At 40.1% G+C, this 23,799-nt stretch overlaps 1 pseudogene; it reads left to right on the top strand.

Moving 5' to 3' along the window:
* The first annotated feature begins 22,061 nt into the window (after nt 1-22,061).
* Nucleotides 22,062-22,545, top strand: LOC147466247 (glycine-rich RNA-binding protein 4, mitochondrial-like; annotated as a pseudogene).
* The last annotated feature ends 1,254 nt before the right edge of the window (nt 22,546-23,799 follow it).

Raw genomic sequence — 23,799 nt, 5'->3', positions numbered from 1 at the left:
GGAGTTGACATACTCCGCCATTTCTTCGGTTAAGCCCACACAAAATTGTTGCTTTTGCTCTCCAAAATCCAACTTTTTGAAGACAGTGGCTTTGAGTTGTAGATCCCAAAACTTGTCTACATATTTGTGGATGGATTCATTGGGAGAGAGCTTTAAGCTTCGCCATTCGGTGAGTACTTTGTCTTTGGCATCGGTGGCCAAAAACTGCTTCATAATGGAAGCTCTTAAAGCCTTCCATGTTCGTGGAGCTTCACCGTTGGCTCGTAGGCTAGACCACCATTGTCTGGCGGACTTTTGAAAGTGCATAGCTACATGGCGTAGCTTAGAGGACTCCGTGAAGCCCTCATCTCCAAACGCCGCATTGAATTGCTGGATAAAGGCCAAAACTTTGTCTGTAGCACCAAAGGTGCCATCATAGGTAATGAAAGAGATGCTCTTCCCTCCCTCTTTGAATTTCTTCAGCTTGGACGACCTCTTCCATGCGGCATAGGATTTCCTATGGCCTCTTCTTTTTGATGGTTCAAAAGTTGCACCATCACTTGCTTCAGAAGATGAAGAATTTGAAGAAGGTGGAGAAGAGGGTGACCTCTTTCTCGACTTTTTCTTGTCTTGATCTTTGTCGTCTTCACCATAGCTTTCATAAGAGGAAGAGGATGAAGAAGATGGAGAAGAGGGTGTCCTCTTTCTCGCCTTTTTCTTCTCTTGCTTTTTATCATCCCTCTTTGAATTATGGCGTGGAGAAGAGTGTAGTGGTCTCCTCCGCTTTGGTGGTGATGGAGAGCGTTTAGCCCGCCGTCTTCGTGGAGCCATCTCCGCCGAGGTGACGGGAGACTCGCTTCTTTCTCGTTCCTTCGGTGGAGGCTCTTGAGTTCTCCTTTGGGAAGGAGATGCATCATCAAGAAGTAAGTTCTTGAGCCCTTCATATGGATTCTCTTCTTCTTCCCGAATCGGAGAGAGACCTCTTTTGGTAGTCTCACAAGGAGGCTTCCTAGGTGTTCTCTCGTCATGGTGATGAGCTTGGAGAATCCCGTGAGCACGGAGCTGCCGTTGCACTTCACTTTGGAGAGATGGATTGCCCATGGCTTGTTGAAGCCTAGAAACAAGATAGTTAACAAGCATTGAAGCATCATTAGTAGCTTGCTCATGAGCAAAATCAAAGTTATCAACATTAATTTCACTCTCTTTACTATTGTCAGCCATTCTAACAACTTTTAGGTATAAACTTTTTAGGTGTACTTTGGCACTTCAAGCCCTAGTTGCTACTCCTCTTTACCCCTTTAGAAAAAGCACTCAAGCTACTGTACCCGCGGCTCGAATACCATTAATTGCAAGGAATAGAAGAGAGGTTCTTTCGACACCAAAACAGCACCGGCTCCTGTCAAGCTTCTAATAGCTCAATAGTGGTTAAGCCGTAGGCAAGCCCCGTAGGACTCCACTATTAAGACCATAGCTCTCGACGGTGATGCCCCGTTAACTGCACAAAGGCAGGCGCACTGCAAGGCTGAAAAATCCCTATTCTACTTACTCACAGGCAATTAATAATACCAACCATTTGTAGCTAGCTTGAGGACCTCCCTTCTTGAGCAAGAAAAGAGAAACCTTGAGCTCTGATACCAATGTAACATTTAATGGCCTAAAATCTTATGTGTAGCGGAAATTAGCATGAACATAGTGGGCATTTCATTAGAATAGATTCCTAATGAGAATTACAAGAGTGCTTGGGTGGAGAGAGCAACAAAAAGCATAACACCTAGTTAGATAGCATCGACAATACTTTCAAAAGAGAGAGCAATTAAGCTATTGACAACAGTTGAGGACCGGATTTGCATGGAGCCGGTCCCCCCTCCAAAAGGCTTTGTATTATGGTTTCTCCCATCAAGAGAGACATTGTACAATACAATTCTTTGTGTTCCTTCAAGACTAGCTAGTGCAATGAAGATGGAAGCTTCATATACCAAGCAAAACACTTAATCAAACACAACTTGAATTATCCCCGTTCTCAGACCCAAGACCTCACACACCTTCGAAGATGGTGAGAGCTAGCAGGGTATGAGAGTAGATTGAGAAGAAAAAGAAGTATCTTACGAGAAAGACGTACATCTCCTCACATAATCACTCATATTAGCATAGCTTAGCTTAGTAATTAGCTTGGTAGAGAAGATGAGCGTGCATTGAAGCTTGGCTCTTGGTTGGATTTGCATCCACATGCCAAGAGAGTGTTGATGTAGGCTTCTATCTCACAAGCTTGGAGTAGGTGATGAGCTCTCCATTAAAGCTTGGGAGGAGATAGAGTATTCTTCCTTCACACATGGTCAAGTGTGAGTGTGTGTGTGTCAATGCCAAGCAAAAATCAGCCCCCCCTCTCTCTTGGGCGAGCCCTAGCTGCTAATTAGGTCTGGCTTTTGCCTCATTGGACCTCCCCAGGTCAAGCCAATAGGACTTAAGCAGCATAAGTGATAGCCTTCAGACATGTGTCCCCCTTTCCCCTTTTGTGAGAGCTTTAGGTAATTAAATAATTAAACTAAACTCTCATTGGACCCCTTTGCCTCCTGGCCAATAGGAATCAGGCAAGCCATGGGGCTCCTGAATGCTCATTGGACCCCTTGGGAGACTGCCCAATAGTCTTCTAGGAGACTTAATTCTCATTGGTTTCTTTTATTAAATGTTTTTAAATTAATTAAACTAGATTTACTCTAGCTTAATTCTCATTGGTCCACTTCAAGGGTCTTCCAATAGGAATTGGACGCACCTTGTGGGCATCTGGCCTAGGGAGCTGACATGTGTCCCTCATTCCCTTTGTGTAAAGGGAGCCTGTGTGTGTGTGTGTGGCTTTCTCTCTCATCCCCTAGCTTTGGGGCTCGCCCCCTCCCATGTAGGGATGTGCAAAGACTTTTAGGGCACACACAAAGCATCCAATTTTTCCTAGGGTTGACCTTTGGACACAACCTTTGAATTTTGGAAGTCTTAATGGGCTGAACCTTAGGGTCTTTTTGGCCCATTGTTTCACATGGCTCTTTTGCAGATGGCCCCCCCTTTGGATCCCTATTTTCCCTCCTTTGGATCCCTACTGTGGCCGGTCTGCTAGCTTAACCAATATTCTAGCTTTTTCTCCCTTGGCACTTCCCCACATTAAATGATCAGTTTAATATGAGAAAATCATTTAGGAGAATTAGATATTGATTATTATGACATTACCTCTCTCTTGAAATCATAGTCGTCCTCGACTATGGTGTAGAGAAGATAAAGCATATGCATGAGTCCTTTTCTTAGCGGGTAGAGGATCCCTATGTTACCCTACGACATCATTCCATAATGGATGACTAGTCCATTTGGCGCTTGAGAGCCTGAGGCTGCCGCAAGCATGTCTGCACATTAGTCCTATCAGTCTTCCATAGTAGAGTGACAAGCTCTACTTGGTGTTTGGGAGACGTCGTCTCCGCAAACTTGATCTAAGCATGCATACTACTTCATTTTTGTGCACAAATAAAGAAAAAGAGAGTCTTATAAGACAAAAATTTTGTTCATTTTTAACATTTTGTACATTTGCTTACTCTTGGGAAGCATTGTAAGCATTGACAAGGTTTAGATTATCCTTTAATTGTATGCCTTGCATCCATCTAGCATCTTCAAAAGGATAATTCTTAAACTTAATAAGATATCGTCGGATAGTCTTACCGCCTCTTAATACCTTGTCTTCATGTCGGAGAATGGACTCGGGAAGTAGGTGCATCAAAGATCCACCACTTGGCCATTTAGACTAAAAATTGGGAAGTAGGTGCATCAAAGATCCACCACTTGGCCATTATAATAAAAGGCTTGAAATGTAGATCCAATTGTTGGAGTCTCCTAGATCCACCACATGGCCATTCTAACCATGTCTTAAAGTTACGTGGATTCAACACTTGGCCATCATAAAACTTGTAATTTTACACAATGTATGTGGGATGAGTAGATCCTAGATCCACTACTTGTCCATTTAGAGTAAGATTTGGTAAGTAGAGGCATCAAAGATACACCATTTGGCCATTATAACAAAGGCTTAAGTTGTAGATACAATTGTTGGTATCACCTAGATCCACCACTTGGCGATTCTAACCATGTCCTAAAGATAGGTGCATTTAGCACTTGGCCATTATAACACTGGTAAATTTATACAATGTCTATGGAAAGAGTAGATCCTAGATCCCCCACTTAGCCATTTAGACTAAAATTAGGGAATTAGATACATCAAGGATCCACCACTTGGCCATTAAAATGAAAGATTGAAGTATGGATCCAATTGTTGGTATCTCCCATATCTACCACTTGACCATTCTAGTCATGTCTTAAAGGTAGGTGCATTCAACACTTGGCCATCATAACACTTTTAATTTTACACAATGTTTGTGGGATGAGTAGATTATATATCCAACACTTTGCCTTTTAAACTAAGAATTTGAAAGTAAGTGCATCAAAGATCCACCACTTGACCATTATAACAAAGGGTTGAAATGTGGATCCAATTGTTGGTATCTCCTAAATCCACCACTTGACCATTATAACAAAGGCTTGAAATGTGGATCCAATTGTTGGTGTCTCCTAAATCCATCACTTGGCGAGTTAGGTGGATTCAACACTTGGGCCTCATAACATTTGTAATTTTACACAATGTTTGTGGGATGAGTAGATCCTTCATCCACCACTTGTCCCTTTCGAGTAAGAATTGGTGAGTAGCTGCATCAAAGATCCAGCACTTGGCTACTATAAAAAAGTCTTGAATTTTAGATACAATTGTTGGTGTCACCTAGATCCACCACTTGGGCATTCTAACCATGTCCTAAAGTTAGGTGCATTCAGCACGTGGCTATCATAACACTGATATTTTTACACAATGTCTGTGGGATGAGTAGATTCTAGATCCACCACTTGTCCCATTCGAGTAAGAATTGATAAGTAGGTGCACCAAAGATCCACCACTTGGCCATTATAAAAAAGGCTTGAATTGTAGATACAATTGTTGGTGTTACCCAGATCCACCACTTGGTTATTCTAACCATGTACTAAAGTTAGGTGCATTTAGCACTTGGCCATCATGATACTAGTAATTTTACACAATGTCTGTGGGATGCATAGATCCTAGATCCACCATTTCGAATACAATTTGGGAATTAGATACATCAACGGTCCACCACTTGGCCATTAGAACGAACGATTGAAGTGTGGATCCAATTGTTGGTATATCTTAGGTTCACCACTTGGCCATTAGAACGAGCGATTGAAGTGTGGATCCAATTGTTGGTATATCTTAGGTTCACCACTTGGCCATTCTACCCATGTCTTAAAGGTAGGTGGATTCAACACTTGGCCATTATAACACTTGTAATTTTACACAATGTTTGTGGGATGAGTAGATTCTAGATCCACCACTTGGACATTTAGACTAAGAATTGGGAAGTAGGTGCATCAAAGATCCACCACTTGGCGATTATAACAAAGGCTTGAAAAGTGGATCCAATTGTTGGAGTCCTTTAGATCCACCACATGGCCATTCTAGCCATGTCTTAAAGTTATGTGGATTCAACACTTGGCCATCATAAAACTTGTAATTTTACACAATTTATGTGGGATGAGTAGATCCTAGATCCACCACTTGTCCATTTAGTGTAAGAATTGGTAAGTAGGGGCATAAAAGATACACCACTTGGCCATTATAACAAAGGCTTCAGTTGTAGATACAATTGTTGGTGTCACCTAGATCCACCACTTGGCCATTCTAACCATGTCCTAAAGATAGGTGCATTCAGCACTTGGCCATGATAGCAGTGGTAATTTTACACAATGTCTGTGGAATGAGTAGATCCTAGATCCCCCACTAGGCCATTTAGACTAAAATTAGGGATTTAGATACATCAAGGATCCACCACTTGGCCATTAGAATGAAGGATTGAAGTGTGCATCTAAGTGTTGGTATCTCTCATATCTACCACTTGACCATTCTAGCCATGTCTTAAAGGTAGGTGCATTCAACACTTGGCCATCATAACACTTGTAAGTTTACACAATGTTTGTGGGATGAGTAGATTATAGATCCACCACTTGACCTTTTAAACTAGGAATTTGAAAGTAAGTGCATCAAATATCCACCACTTGACCATTATAACAAAGGCTTGAAATGTGGATCCAATTGTTGGTGTCTCCTAAATCCACCACTTGGCTAGTTAGGTGGATTCAACATTTGTCAATCATAACATTTGTAATTTTACACAATGTTTGTGGGATAAATAGATCCTAGATCCACACCTTGTCGCTTTTGAGTAAGAATTGGTAAGCAGGTGCATGAAAGATCCAGCACTTGGCCATTATAAAAGCCGCTTGAATTGTAGATACAATATTTGTGGGATGAGTAGATCCTAGATCCACCACTTGGCCATTTAGACTAGGAATTGGGATGTAGCTGATTCACCACTTGGGCATTATAAAAAAGGCTTGAAATATGGATCCAATTGTTAGAGGCTCCTAGATCCACCACATGGACATTCTAACCATGTCGCAAAGTTATGTGGATTCAACACTTGGCCATCGTAACACTTGTAATTTTACACAATATATGTGGGATGAGTAGATCCTAGATCCACCACTTCTCCATTTAGAGTAAGAAATGGTAAGTAGGGGCATCAAAGATACACCACTTGGACATTATAACAAAGGCTTAAATTATAGATACAATGTTTGATGTCACCTAGATCCAGCACTTGGCCATTCTAACCATGTCCTAAAGATAGGTGCATTCAACACTTGGCCATCATAACATGTCCTAAAGATAGGTGCATTCAACACTTGGAATGAGTAGATCCTAGATCCACCACTTGGCCATTTAGACTAACATTAGGGAATTAGATACATCAAAGATCCACCACTTGGCCATTAGCATGAAGGATTGAAGTGTGGATCCAATTGTTGGTATCTCCTAGATCCACCACTTGGCCACTCTAGCCATGTTTTAAAGGTGGGTGGATTCAACACTTGGCCATCATAACATTTGAAATTTACAAAATGTTTGTGGGATGAGTAGATTCTAGATCCACCACTTGGCCATTTAATCTAAGAATTGGGAAGTAGATGCATCAAAGATCCACCACTTGGCCATTATAACAAAGGCTTGAAATGTGGACCCAATTGTTTGTATGTCCTAGATCCACCACTTGGCCAGTTAGGTGGATTCAACACTTGGCCATCGTAACATTTGTAATTTTACACATTGTTTGTGGGATGAGTGGATCCTACATCCACTACTTGTCGCTTTCGAGTAAGAATTCGTGAGAAGGTGCATCAAAGATCCAGCACTCGGCTATTATGAAAAAGGATTGAATCATAGATACAATTGTTGGTGTCACCTAGATCCACCACTTGGGCATTCTAACCATGTCCTAAAGCTAGGTGCATTCAGCACCTGGCCATCATAACACATAAATTTACACAATGTTTGTGGGATGAGTAGATTCTAGATCCACCACTTGGCCATTGATATTACAATTTGGAAATTAGATACATCAAAGATCCACCAGTTGGCCGTTAGAACGGAGGCTTGAAGTGTAGATCCAATTGCTGTTATCTCGTAGATCCACCACTTGTCCATTCTACCCATGTCTTAAAGGTAGGTGCATTCAGCACTTGGCCATCATAACAGTTGTAATTTTAGACAATGTTTCTGGGAGGAGTAGATCCTAGATCCACCATTTGGCCATTTAGACTAGGAATTGTGAAGTAGGTGCATCAAAGATCCACCACTTGGCCATTATAACTAAGGCTTGAAATGTGGATCCAATTGTTGGTGTCTCGTAGATCCACCACTTAGCCATTTTAACCAAGTCTTAAATCTAAGTACATTCAACACTTGGCCATCATAACACTTCTCATTTTATACAATGTTGGTGGGATGAGTAGATCTTAGATCCACCACTTGGGAATTTAGACTAAGAATTACAAAGTAGCTGCATCAAAGAGCCACCACTTGTCCATTATAACAAAGGATTGAAATGTGGATCCAATTGTTGGTGTCTCCTAGATCCACCACTTGGCCATTCTAACCATGTGTTAAAGTTAGATGCATTGAACACTTGGCCATCATAACACTTGGAATTTGACAAAATGTTTGTGGGATGAGTAGATCCTAGATCCACCACTTGGCCATTTAGACTAAGAATTGGGAAGTAGGTGCATCAAACATTCGCCACTTGGCCATTATAACAAAGGCTTTAAATGTGGATCCAATTGTTGGAGTCTCCGAGATCCACCACATGGCCATTCTAACCATGTCTTAAAGTTATGTGGATTCAACACTTGGCCATCGTAACACTTGTAATTTTACACAATGTATGTGGGATGAGTATATCCTAGATCCACCACTTGTCCATTTAGAGTAAGAAATGGTAAGTAGGGGCATCAAAGATACACCACTTGGCCATTATTACAAATGCTTAAATTGTAGATACAATGTTTGGTGTCGCCTATATCCACAACTTGGCCAATATAACAAAGGTTTAAATTGTAGATACAATGTTTGGTATCACCTAGATCCACCACTTGGCGATTCTAACCATGTCCAAAAGATAGGTGCATTCAACACTTGGCCATCATAACACTGGTAATTTTACACAATATCTGTGGAATGAGTAGATCATAGATCCACCACTTGTCCATTTAGACAAAAATTCGGGAATTAGATACATCAAAGATCCACCACTTGGCCATTAGAGTGAAGGATTTAAGTGTGGATCCAATTGTTGGTATCTCCTAGATCCACCACGTGGCCATTCTAGCCATGTCTTAAAGGTAGGTGGATTCAACACTTGGCCATCATAACATTTGTAATTTTACACAATGTGTGTGGGATGAGTAGATTCTACATCCACCACTTGGCCATTTAAACTAGAATTGTGAAGTAGTTGCATCAAAGATCCACCACTTGGCCATTATAACAAAGGCTTGAACTGTGGATCCAATAGTTGGTGTCTCGTAGATCCACCACTTGGATAGTTAGGTGGATTCAACACTTGTTCATCATAACATTTGTAATTTTACACAATGCTTGTGGGATAAGTAGATCCTAGATCCACCGCTTGTCGCTTTTGAGTAAGAATTTGTAAGTAGGTGCATCAAAGATCCAACACTTGGCCATTATAAAAAAGGCTTGAAATGTAGATACAATTGTTGGTGTCACCTAGATCCACCACTTGGGCATTCTTACCATGTCCTAAAGTTAGGTGCATTCAGCACGTGGCCATCATAACACTGGTAATTTTATACAATCTCTGTGGGTAAATCCTAGATCCACCACTTGACCATTTATATTACAATTTAGGAATTAGGTACATCAAAGATCCACCACTTGTCCATGAGAAGGGAGGCTTGAAGTGTGGATCCAATTGTTGTTATCTCTTAGATCCACCACTTGGCCATTCTACCCATGTCTTAAAGGTAGGTGCATTCAGCACATCGCCATCATAACAGTTTTAATTTTACACGATGTATGTGGGATGAGTAGATCCTAGATCCATCATTGGTAAGTAGGTGCATCAAAGATCCACCACTTGGCCATTATAACAAAGGCTTCAATTGTAGATACAATTATTGGCGTCACCTAGATCCACCACTTGGCCATTCTAACCATGTCTTAAAGTTAGGTGCATTAAACACTTGGCCATCATAACACTTGTAATTTTACAAAATGTTTGTGGGATGAGTAGATTCTAGATCCACCTCTTGGGCATATAAACTACGAATTGGAAATGAGGTGCATCAAAGATCCACCACTTGGCCATTATAAAAAACGCTTGAAATGTGGATCCAATTGTTGGTGTCTCCTAGATCCACCACTTGGCCATTCTAACCTTGTCTTAAAGTTAGGTGGATTCAACACTTGGCCATTATAACACTTGTAATTTTACACAGTGTATATGGGATGAGTAGATACTAGATCCACCATTTGTCCGTTTAGAGTAAGAATTGGTGAGTAGGGGCATCAAAGATACACCACTTGGCCATTATAACAAAGGCTTCAATTGTAGATACAATTGTTGGTATCACTTAGATCCACCAAATAGCGATTCTACCATGTCTTAACGTTAGGTGCATTTAACACCTGGCCATCATCACAGTTGTAATTTTACAAAATGTTTGGGGGATGAATAGATTCTAGATCCACCTCTTGGCCATTTAAACTAAGAATTGGGAAGTAGGTGCATCAAAGATCCACCACTTGGCCATTATAACAAACGCTTGAAATGTGGATCCAATTTTTGGTGTCTCCTAGAACCACCACTTGGCCATTCTAACCATGTCTTAAAGCTAGGTCGATTCAATATTTGGCCATCATAACACTTCTAATTTTACACAATGTATGTGGGATGAGTAGATCCTAGATTCACCACTTGGCCATTTAGACTAAGAATTGGGAAGTAGGTGCATCAAAGATCCACCACTTGGCCATTATAACAAAGGATTGAAATGTGGATCCAATTGTTGGTGTCTTCTAAATCCACCACTTGGGCAGTTAGGTGGATTCAACACTTGGCCATCATAACACTTGTAATTTTACACAATGATTGTGGGATGAGTACATCCTAGATCCACCACTTGGCCATTTAGACTAAGAATTGGGAAGTAGTTGCATCAAAGATTCCCCACTTGGCCATTATAACAAAGGCTTGAAATGTGGATCCAATTGTTGGAGTCTCCTAGATCCACCACTTGGCCATTCTAACCATGTCTTAAAGTTAGGTGCATTTAACACTTGGCCATCATAACACTTGTAATTTTACAAAATGTTTGTGGGATGAGTAGATTCTACATCCACCTCTTGGTCATTTAAACTAAGAATTGGGAAGTAGGTGCATCAAAGATCTACCACTTGGCCATTGTAACAAACGCTTGAAATGTGGATCCAATTGTTGGTGTCTCTTAGATCCACCACTTGGCCATTCTAACCATGTCTTAAAGTTAGGTGGATTCAACACTTGGCCATCATAACACTTGTAATTTTACACGATGTATGTGGGATGAGTAGATCCTAGATCCATCATTGGTAAGTAGGTGCATCAAAGATACAACACTTGGCCATTATAACAAAGGCTTCAATTGTAGATACAATTGTTGGTATCACTTAGATCCACCACTTGGCCATTCTAACCATCTCTTAGAGTTAGGTGCATTTACTTGGCCATCATAACAGTTGTAATTTTACAAAATGTTTGTCGGATGAGTAGATTCTAGATCCACCTCTTGGCCATTTGGACATAGAATTGGGAAGTAGGTGCATCAAAGATCCACCAGTTGGCCATTATAACAAACCCTTGAACTGTGGATCCAATTTTTGGTGTCTCCTAGAACCACCACTTGGCCATTCTAACCATGTATTAAAGCTAGGTGGATTCAACACTTGGCCATCATAACACTTCTAATTTTACACAATGTATGTGGGATGAGTAGATCCTAGATTCACCACTTGTCCTTTTAGACTAAGAATTGGGAAGTAGGTACATCAAAGATCCACCACTTGTCCATTATAGCAAAGGATTGAAATGTAGATCCAATTGTTGGTGTCTTCTAAATCCACCACTTGGCCAGTTAGGTGGATTCAACACTTGGGCATCATAACACTTGTAATTTTACACAATGTTTGTGGGATGAGTACATCCTAGATCCACCACTTGGCCATTTAGACTAAGAATTGGGAAGTAGTTGCATCAAAGATTCCCCACTTGGCCATTATAACAAAGGCTTGAAATGTGGATCCAATTGTTGGAGTCTCCTAGATCCACCACATGGCCATTCTTACTATTTCTTAAAGTTATGTGGATTCAACACTTTGCCATCGTAACACTTGTAATTTTACACAATGTACGTGGGATGAGTAGATCGTAGATCCACCACTTGTCCATTTAGAGTAAGAAATGGTAAGTAGGGGCATCAAAGATACACCACTTGGCCATTATAACAAAGGCTTAAATTGTGGATACAATGTTTGGTGTCACCTAGATGCACCACTTGGCCATTCTAACCATGTCCTAAAGATAGGTGCATTCAACACTTGGCCATCATAACACTGATAATTTTACACAATATCTGTGGAATGAGTAGATATAGATCCACCACTTGGCCGTTTAGACTAAAATTAGGGAATTAGATACATCAAGGATCCACCACTTGGCCATTAGAATGAAGGATTGAAGTGTGGATCCAATTTTTGATATCTCCTAGATCCACCACTTGGCCACTCTAGCCATGTTTTAAAGGTAGTGGATTCAACACTTGGCCATCATAGCAGTTGTAATTTTACCAAATTTTTGTGAGATGAGTAGATTCTAGATCCACCACTTGGCCATTATAACAAAGGCTTGAAACTTGGACCCAATTGTTCGTGTCTCCTAGATCCACCACTTGGCCAGTTAGGTGGATTCAACACTTGTCCATCATAACATTTGTAATTTTACACAATGTTTGTGGGATGAGTAGATCCTATATCCACCAATTGTCCCTTTAGAGTAAGAATTGGTGAGTAGGTGCATCAAAGATCCAGCACTTGGCTATTATAAAAAAGGCTTGAATTGTAGATACAATTGTTGGTGTAACCTAGATCCACCACTTGGGCATTCTTACCATGTCCTAAAGTTAGGTGCCTTCAGCACGTGGCCATCATAACACTGATAACTTTACACAATGTTTGTGGGATGAGTAGATTCTAGATCCACCACTTGGCCATTGATATTACAATTTGGGAATTAGATACATCAAAGAATTACCACTTCGCGGTTAGAACGGAGGCTTGAAGTGTGGATCCAATTCTTGGTATCTCGTAGATCCAATTGTTGGTATGTCTTAGATCCACCACTTGGCCATTCTACCCATGTCTTAGAGGTAGGTGCATTCAGCACTTGGCCATCATAACAGTTGTAATTTTATAGAATGTTTGTGGGATGAGTAGATCCTAGATCCACCACTTGGCCATTTAGACTAAGAATTGGGAAGTAGGTGCATCAAAGATCCACCACTTGGCCATTATAACAAACGATTGAAATGTGGATCCAATTATTGGTGTCTCCTAGATCCACCACTTGACCATTCTAACCATGTCTTAAAGTTAGGTTCATTTTACACTTGTCCATCATAACAGTTGTAATTTTACAAAATGTTTGTGGGATGAGTAGATTCTAGATCCTCCTCTTGGCCATTTAGACTAAGAATTGGGAAGTAGGTGCATAAAAGGTCCACCACTTGGCCATTATAACAAACGCTTGAAATGTGGATGCAATTGTTGGTGTCTCCTATATCCACCACTTGGCCATTCTAACTATTGAGAGAGAAAGAGAGAGCACATAAATAGAACCCCAAAGTGTGGATAATACACACATGAGATGATGTATATATAGAGGGGACCTGGGTGCCATATATAGAGAAGCCATATATTGAGTAGCTTCATATATAAGCTCAACACCCCCGCTCAAATAAGTGTCCCTAACTGTGGATGAAAAAACCCTTGGGGGATCAAGGGAAAAACCCACAGCTCTATGTACACCCACCATTATATTATAAAAATCATTGAATATACAAATGTTCATATATGAGGAGCTACATCACTCCTTTTACAATGAATATTTGATGAGGAGCTACATCACTCCTTTGACAATGAATGTTTTATGAAGAGTTATATTACTCCTATCTTATCAAATACAATAATGAATACAAAGGTTCAATAAAGAGGTGTAAAGGCTATCGATTAGCTCGTAATAGGAAGTGTCTCCATGAATTTTCTATGTAGCTTGTCATCACTATCGTATCACCAAACATATCTTCATGTTGTCATCAATATGACATCACCAAACATGTCTTCTTTGATCAATCCTACACAGATCATAGACTCAGAAAACATAGTCATGAAAGTTATTAGCATCGTTAGTGAAATAATTACATTCACAATGCCATAAGAGATGGTTCGCGAGGCCACTCTTTTCACGACATATAAACGCACGACAACATATGTGGACATAAAGTATGAACTTAAAAAGTACAAGATGCATGACACATGATGCAAATGACGTGTGCGTATACTACATAAAACGACATTTATCAACTTAGTGATATCAATAAATAAATCATCATTATATCAATAATAATGAATAAATAATCATGGTATCAACGAAAAGTATCATAGAATAATCATTGTATCAACAAAACAATATCATGGTATTGATCACCGAGAATAACCATGGTATCAACGAAACGACATCATGATATCACCAAGAATAATCATTGTATCAACGAAACAATATCATGGCATCACCGAGAATAACCATGGTAAACGAAACAACATCATGATATCACCAAGAATAATCATTGTATCAACGAAACAACATCATGGCATCACTGAGAATAACCATGGTATCAACGAAACAACATCATGAATAGTATCACCGAGAATAACCATGGTATCAACGAAACATCATCATGGTATCACAACGAAAATCACCATGAAATCAACGAAATATCATCATGGCATCACCGCAAATAACCATGGTATCAACGAAACATCATCATGGCATCACCGAGAATAACCATGGTATCAATGAAATATCATCATGATATCAACGAAAATCACCATGACCAAAGTACTAACAAAACATCATCATGGTACCATCAAAATCACTACAACGTAAAATTGTCAATAAAACGACGTAAACTATATCTATAGAAGAATAATTATACAAGAATCAATGAACGAGTGTATCATATAATAAAAGATCATGTACCAACAGTAGCTCGATAGTATTTGGTCGATCATCAACGGCTCGACTAAATCGGAACGATATGTAATTGGCTTCTGCGGCAAAGTTACGTCAGTAATAAATGTATGATTGATGAAGAAAAAATATATATATAATTGAGAAGTTTTCAATTATGAGGAAAATCAAAAGCAAAAAGTAAACTTTTTCTTTCTAAACATATTCGCAGTCCGAGACGATAACCCAAAATCGGTGCAGAATTTAGAGAAACTTTCTTCTGCAAAGTTGTAGACCACAACGCTTTCGATGGCTCAAGCGAATAGTTTCTGCAAAATCCTTCTCAATTATGAAAAAAATTCAAAAAACAAAGAAACGAAAGTTGCTTTTTAGCCATGTACGCAGTCCGCCAACGATAACTCAAAAATGAGTATAGAATTTGAAAAAACTTTTATCTGCAAAGTTGTAGTTTTTGCAAAATCCTTTTCAATAAGCAGCAAAATCAAAAACAAAAAGCGGAAGCTTCTTTTCAGGTATGTACGCAATCCGTGAACTATAACTCAAAATCGGTGCAGAATTTGAAAAAACTTCCTTCTGTAAAGTTGTAGACCACATCGATTCTGGTGTCTATTGTACGTAGTTTTTACAAAATCCTTTCTGATTAGGAAAGAAAATCGAAAACAAAAACGTACTGCTCTGATACCATGTTGAGAGAGAAAGAGAGAGCACACAAATAGAACACCAAAGTGTGTAGAATACACACATGAGATGATGTATATATAGAGGGGACCTGGGTGCCATATATAGAGAAGCCATATATTGAGTAGCTTAACATATAAGCTCAACACTACCTATGTCTTAAAGTTATATGCATTCAACACTTGGCCATCATAAGACTTATAGTTTTACACGATATCTGTGGAATGAGTAGATCCTAGATCCACCACTTGGCCATTTAGACTAAAATTAGGTAATTAGATACATCAAAGATCCACCACATGTCCATTAGAATGAATGACTGAAGTGTGGATCCAATTGTTGGTATCTCCTAGATCTACCACTTGGCCATTCTAGCCATGTCTTAAAGGTAGGTGGATTCAACACTTCGTCATCATAACATTTGTAATTTTACACAATGTTTGTGGGATGAGTAGATTCTAGATCCACCACTTGGCCATTTAAACTAAGAATTGGGAAGTAGGTGCATCAAAGATCCACCACTTGGCCATTATAACCAAGGCTTGAAACTTGGACCCAATTGTTCGTGTCTCCTAGATCCACCACTTGGCCAGTTAGGTGGATTCAACACTTGTCCATCATAACATTTGTAATTTTACACAATGTTTGTGGGATGAGTAGATCCTATATCCACCAATTGTCCCTTTAGAGTAAGAATTGGTGAGTAGGTGCATCAAAGATCCAGCACTTGGCTATTATAAAAAAGGCTTGAATTGTAGATACAATTGTTGGTGTAACCTAGATCCACCACTTGGGCATTCTTACCATGTCCTAAAGTTAGGTGCATTCAGCACGTGGCCATCATAACACTGATAATTTTACACAATGTTTGTGGGATGAGTAGATTCTAGATCCACCACTTGGCCATTGATATTACAATTTGGGAATTAGATACATCAAAGAATTACCACTTCGCGGTTAGAACGGAGGCTTGAAGTGTGGATCCAATTCTTGGTATCTCTTAGATCCAATTGTTGGTATCTCTTAGATCCACCACTTGGCCATTCTACCCATGTCTTAAAGGTAGGTGCATTCAGCACTTGCCATCATAACAGTTGTAATTTTATAGAATGTTTGTGGGATGAGTAGATCCTAGATCCACCACTTGGCCATTTAGACTAAGAATTGGGAAATAGGTGCATCAAAGATCCACCACTTGGCCATTATAACAAACGCTTGAAATGTGGATCCAATTATTGGTGTCTCCTAGATCCAACACTTGGCCATTCTAACCATGTCTTAAAGTTAGGTGCATTTAACACCTGCAATCATAACAGTTGTAATTTTACAAAATGTTTGTGGGATGAGTAGATTCTAGATCCTCCTCTTGGCCATTTAGACTAAGAATTGGGAAGTAGGTGCATCAAACGTCCACCACTTGGCCATTATAACAAACGCTTGAAATGTGGATGCAATTGTTGGTGTCTCCTATATCCACCACTTGGCCATTCTAACTATTTAGAGAGAAAGAGAGAGCACATAAATAGAACCCCAAAGTGTGGATAATACACACATGAGATGATGTATATATAGAGGGGACCTGGGTGCCATATATAGAGAAGCCATATATTGAGTATCTTCACATATAAGCTCAACACCCCCGCTCAAAAAAGTGTCCCTAACTGTGGATGAAAAAACCCTTGGGGGATCAAGGGAAAAACCCACAGCTCTATGTACACCCACCATTATATTATAAAAATCATTAAATATACAAATGTTCATATATGAGGAGCTACATCACTCCTTTTACAATGAATATTTGATGAGGAGCTACATCACTCCTTTGACAATGAATGTTTTATGAAGAGTTATATTACTCCTATCTTATCAAATACAATAATGAATACAAAGGTTCAATAAAGAGGTGTAAAGGCTATCGATTAGCTCGTAATAGAAAGTGTCTCCATGAATTTTCTATGTAGCTTGTCATCACTATCGTATCACCAAACATATCTTCATGTTGTCATCACTATGACATCACCAAACATGTCTTCTTTGATCAATCCTACACAGATCATAGACTCAAAAAACATAGTCATGAAAGTTATTAGCATCGTTAGTGAAATAATTACATTCACAATGCCATAAGAGATGGTTCGCGAGGCCACTCTTTTCACGACATATAAACGCACGACAACATATGTGGACATAAAGTATGAACTTAAAAAGTACAAGATGCATGATACATGATGCAAATGACGTGTGCGTATACTACATAAAACGACATTTATCAACTTAGTGATATCAATAAATAAATTATCATTGTATCAATAAAAATGAATAAATAATCATGGTATAAACGAAAAGTATCATAGAATAATCATTGTATCAACAAAACAATATCATGGTATTGATCACCGAGAATAACCATGGTATCAACGAAACGACATCATGATATCACCAAGAATAATCATTGTATCAACGAAACATTATCATGGCATCACCGAGAATAACCATGGTAAACGAAACAACATCATGATATCACCAAGAATAATCATTGTATCAACGAAACAACATCATGGCATCACTGAGAGTAACCATGGTATCAACGAAACAACATCATGAATAGTATCACCGAGAATAACCATGGTATCAACGAAACATCATCATGGTATCACAACGAAAATCACCATGAAATCAACGAAATATCATCATGGCATCACCGCAAATAACCATGGTATCAACGAAACATCATCATGGCATCACCGAGAATAACCATGGTATCAATGAAATACCATCATGATATCAACGAAAATCACCATGACCAAAGTACTAACAAAACATCATCATGGTACCATCAAAATCACTACAACGTAAAATTGTCAATAAAACGACGTAAACTATATCTATAGAAGAATAATTATACAAGAATCAATGAACGAGTGTATCATATAATAAAAGATCATGTACCAACAGTAGCTCCATAGAATTTGGTCGATCATCAACGGCTCGACTAAATCGGAACGATATGTAATTGGCTTCTGCGGCAAAGTTACGTCAGTAATAAATGTATGATTGATGAAGAAAAAATATATATATAATTGAGAAGTTTTCAATTATGAGGAAAATCAAAAGCAAAAAGTAAACTTTTTCTTTTCAAACATATTCGCAGTCCGAGACGATAACGCAAAATCGGTGCAGAATTTAGAGAAACTTTCTTCTGCAAAGTTGTAGACCACAACGCTTATGGAATATGTAAAATAGTGCGTGTGTTCAATGGAAGGGTATTGAATTTGCTAAAGTCTTACATAATTTATTTTACATTAAGGACATAAATAATCAATAGATGTAAATTTATTGAAGGGGTTTTGAGAATCCAAAACATCAAGAAGTATGAATATATTTGTTTATGCTCACCCATCTAATAGAGCTGCATTGCTTTACCTACTATACATATGAAGAAATATTTGATGGCATGCACAATCCTTAACTAAACACCCACTGCTGGGCCAATGCCAAGTTTGTTGATTTGTGATAAGGACTAAGAGATTTTATCTCTCCTATGATTAAGACCGTATCCCTTATTGCGAATTCTGTCATCTTGTGAAGGTCTTGCATAAGGCCACATGTCTTCAAGATGCGAGCATAATTGATTGGATATGGAAAAATGTCATCCTTTTACCTTCAATTAAAACCACCCAGGGTTTCCTTGCCATAACCATGTTGCAAAATTGTAGTAAGTTTTATTTCAATGTTTCTACACCCTCTATTGGGTATTGATGATGTAGTAGGGATGCCGTAGTGTGTAGTCAATAATATGCATAATGAAGCTAATGGTTACAATGTTCACCATTATGGCATCATCATAGAGCACCATGTGTACCTCTTGATAACTTTGTGCCACAGTACCATCAAGCATAAAGAAAAGGATATGTCTTGCAATCTAATTCAACTCATTTATGAAAGCAATCAAGAGAAGGCTTATCGTTGCTCCCTCAAACTATATTATCTTCTTCATATATAGACCACGTGGTTGTAGAACACACATACCTGATGGTCATGAGTGTGAGTTTCCCTAATTATTAGTGCATCACCGTCTTCATGTGTACTTAAGGTGTTGATAATGAGCATGTTCACTTCTAATGTCGAGGACATTGATATATATGTATTGGTCATGCCCATAATTGTTTTCTTTAAACGTGGGTAGGTATGGAGAGGGACATGGGTATGCTTGAATCTATGTCCAATATGGAGTATTGCCATGTAGTTCATGCATTTTTGGGCTTTGTAGTAGCAAAAGGCGGAACAACATATTTATTTCAGCGATATGTCACTACTAATGGGTGCTGACGACAATGAATCACTGATGAACGAGGAACTTGTGAAGAGAGCTAGTTGGCTGCCATTTGTGGTGGCGGCGGTGGTGGTGGTGGTTGGGGGGGGGGGGGGGGGAGGGGGCTAAGGATTTTTTCGAGTTTGGTCTTTCTTATGTGGTATGGTTCCTATCGAGTACAATAGATAAGTTTCCCTCCATCTTGTGTGGGCTCAAAGCGGTTGTTGCTTTTTTTAAGGAAAATATGGCATGTTGCCCTCTGCTTTGTTCCACGGTGTGCGTTCTCATCGCTGGCGTTTCCAACATTTTTGGCCTGCCACGGGGAGGCCTTTGTGAAATGTTAATTTTTTTGCAAGTGACGTGGCAAACTGCATGATCGCTTTAAGAAATAAGGCACAAGTAAGGTAAAGGAGCCAGTAAGGAGCTCCGATGTTGAGTTAGTCTTTTCGGCAATAAAAGATATGTTGCTCCTCCCATATGAAGATAATGGTGTTAGTGTAGTGGCCAAAAAACCGTTGATGCATCACATCTTCATTGAACTAGACTAGGGCTTCATCCCTGTTATCGTGGATTGCTCTAAACATTTCCTATGCTAGCTTCCTCCAGGCTCACATTTATTGTTACATACAAATGAAAAGATGCAATTTTTGCTTCACGTCTGAGTACCGTTCTCCTCGATGAGAGTTGCTCTCTTTCCAAATTCCCACCTGCAAATTTAAATTTTAGAGCCAAATTTGAAATTTCAATGTTAGAGATGACTTTCAAAGTCTGTTGGCGAGATAGAGGTATTTTTAAATTATTGACTTTAGTCTTAGCCCCTGTCACACTGGGGCAGGCATACCATGACTGTGTTGAGATGGCGTGTGGTAATTTGACGAGGTAGTAGTGAAAGTTTGTTGCTTGGAGGGGCGACCCAGCAAGCTCGACGATCTTTTCATGACCTGGCTAACCTTCAAAAAGTAAAATGCGGGAAGCATTTTGATAGGCTTCAAATGGTGGTAGCTCTTGGCTACGGGACACTGTAATAGGGGACGAGCACCCTAGTGTGATAGTGTGATACGGGCATTAGTGTTCATTTGAGTGTGAAATGAACCCAGCTAGGGTTTTACTTGTGCATGAGATTGTATGGCGGGGCTATAGAGCGCATGACATGATGTAGTTGGTTTTGGTTATATTTCGGCATGCTAGGCCTCGTGGAAAATCAAGGCATGCCGGTTGTTGCTAGTCGAATGTAGTTGTTAAGTGATCGTTGACCAAAAAGTCAACACACAGAGCTCACACGCAGTCTCGAACCCCCGACCGCGCATCCTAGAAGCACTACCCCAACAACTGCACTACGTACGTGCATCTGTACAGGCCGTGGCACATGCTGTACATATGTTTAAAATGTCTGCTGCCCCCCCAAAAAGCGACATGTCTGGCTGGGCCAGTCACGCCCACCTACACACGGCCTAGCAGGCCGATATTTAACCAGATCCCTATGTATTTTGGCTCCGATTTTTAACGCGCTTACCCTCAACAATACCCTCAATGCATGGTGAAGGCAGACAAAAAATATCTATCTCTCTCTCTCTCTCTCTCTCTCTCTCTCTCTCTCTCCATTTTAAAAAAAGTGGCTCAAGTTTGTGTCCGTGTTCGTGTCCGTGTGTGATGTAGGTCTAAGAGCTCAAGTTCCAAAGTTGCATGAAAATTCAATAGTAGTTGCCCCCAAAAAAATGGCGCGTGAGTTGGACGTGCTCTTTTTTGAGTTGTGAAGCCAGAGAGAGAGAGAGAGAGAGAGAGGGGCAAAGACAGAGGCAAAGGCTTCCAAGGACGCACAACAGTCGAGCTCACTGCTGGATTTCAGGTACGTGCACCTTCCTGTTGATTTGTTGTTCTGCGTTTGGCTTGAGAGGAAAGCATCTTTATCAGGCATCCAATAACGTACGTCAATATTTAGCAATAGAATAGGCTCTCTCTCTCTCTCTCTCCATGTGTGTGTGTGTCTGGGTTTAAGCTACTTGGCTGCATGATTTCGAGCTTTGTACCACGTCGTCAAACACAGAGAGCTAGGGTTTTGAAAGGCTCATTTTCAGATTGCAGGCTCACACGTACACGCCCGACTAGAGAGAGAGAGAGAGAGAGAGAGAGAGAGAGAGAGAGAGAGAGAGAGAGAGAGAGAGAGAGAGAGAGAGAGAGAGAGAGAGAGAGAGAGAGAGAGAGAGAGAGAGAGAGAGAGAGAGAGAGAGAGAGAGAGAGAGGGTTGTAGAAGGCCAGCAGAAGGTAGAGGCCTAGCAAAAGTCATAGAGAAGGCATAGATGGCACAGGAAAGTAAGCGCCTTCTCTTGGGGGGACTGGCTTAGAGTCTACGGGGCAGGATCTGTCAAGCTCCCTCCTCACTGACGTCCGTGTGCACATACACAGTCAAGCGCAGCAAGTTGTTCGTTGGAGGCATTTCCTTCCGCTCCACGGAAGATGGCTTACGGGAGGCATTTGGTGCACATGGCGAGGTGGTAGACGCAAAGATTATCATGGACAGAGAGACAGGGAGGAAGACGTAGATACAGCTTTGTCGAAACTTAATGGTCACAATCTTGATGGCCGAGCTATCCACGTAGATCGAGCGCCTACTCGCTCTGTGCGTCCTTCGTCAGACTTTGGCAGTGGTAGTGGGTTTGGGTCTAGCTTCGCCTTGGATTCCTCTGAGTCTGCTCTGCTGCCACCGATGATGACTGGGGCTCGATACCATCACTCGGATGCAAGCACGTCGAATCAGTAAGGAGACTTGAATGCCTGGATGGATTATCCTTGTTGCAACGCATTCGAAGGTATGATATATCCAGGGCTTAGAATTGTGCTTTTTTGCACACTATTAAAGAGATGTTACCAGCTTTTTACTGCAGAACAGCTCTTCATGCATAGATGGATTTTTTTGAACCCTTTTCTTCTCTCTGGAGGCTGTGGTAGTATGAATGGGGCAGCTCTTTCTTGCAACCTATCGGGTTTGCCTTATGTAGGTTTTATAGTATCCAAACCTCTTGCAGCAGGCTCATGTATGCCTTTGTTGATGGTATCCTGAGCATGCAAAGCTTTAAAAAGTGAAATGTTTCTATTTTCACAAAAAAAGAGAGAGAGAGAGAGAGAGAGAGAGATAAATGAAATGAAATGAAATGTTGTATTAAACGCCTTCAAAAGGCCAAAATGACTTATGAGACCAAACTGATACGATCTTGGTGGATCCAATCCAAAAACAATGAAGTAAAGTGAAAGACTAAAATCATCATCATCATCCATGTCTGAGAATGCCCAACATTGGGCATTGTCCAGGAAAGTATTGCATCCGTACTAAAGAGCTTCGTCAATGTCCACCTCTGTAAATAGTCCGCCTCCATTTAGTGTAAATACTTAGTGTAAATTTTACAAGTTTTAGTATAAATATGGGCAAATGCTTCAAATTTAAGCCCAAATTTTGATCTTGAAACCAAAAAAATTGAAGGGTGCCCTCATTTATTTTGGTCAGCAAAAATGTTTTTGGCAAGCCCGGGTTTTAGGTTTAATATGGTAAATGCTTCAAATTCTGATCGTAAAACTTTTTTGGTTAAGGAAAATGTTTTTGGCAAGTCTGGGTTAAGGAAAATGTTCACACCTATCCTTCCCAATAGCACCTCCATAGTTCTGACAGATGATGGCGCGTAGAAAAGGCTGTGCAGAAAACCTTGCAGGCTTACCAAGTACTCCCATATGGAGCGGAAAGGGGCAGGGCCTAGAAGCTCTGGGCTGTTTTCAGCGGATGAGAAGGAGGAATCTCATACGTTTAGTAGCTTGCAAGCAGCCTAAGCTCCCTTTGTCATGTGTGGACACATGACAAAGAGAAAAATAGCTTGGAACACGTAAGAGAGAAAAATAGCTTGCATATAGAGAGAAAATAGCTCCCCCTTCTCCACATCGTCTCTAGGCTCACTACCTCCTTCTGTAGTTGCTGCCTTGTGATCTTGAAAGTGGGAGAGGCCTCCTTTGATGTCGCATTATGTTGCGTTGATTGTTTGCTATGTGTTG

Source organism: Adiantum capillus-veneris, chromosome 1 (assembly GCF_014529385.1).
Source record: "Adiantum capillus-veneris isolate H3 chromosome 1, ASM1452938v2, whole genome shotgun sequence".
Taxonomy (NCBI): Eukaryota; Viridiplantae; Streptophyta; class Polypodiopsida; order Polypodiales; family Pteridaceae; genus Adiantum; species Adiantum capillus-veneris.
This window is presented reverse-complemented; position numbering and strand designations above follow the sequence as displayed.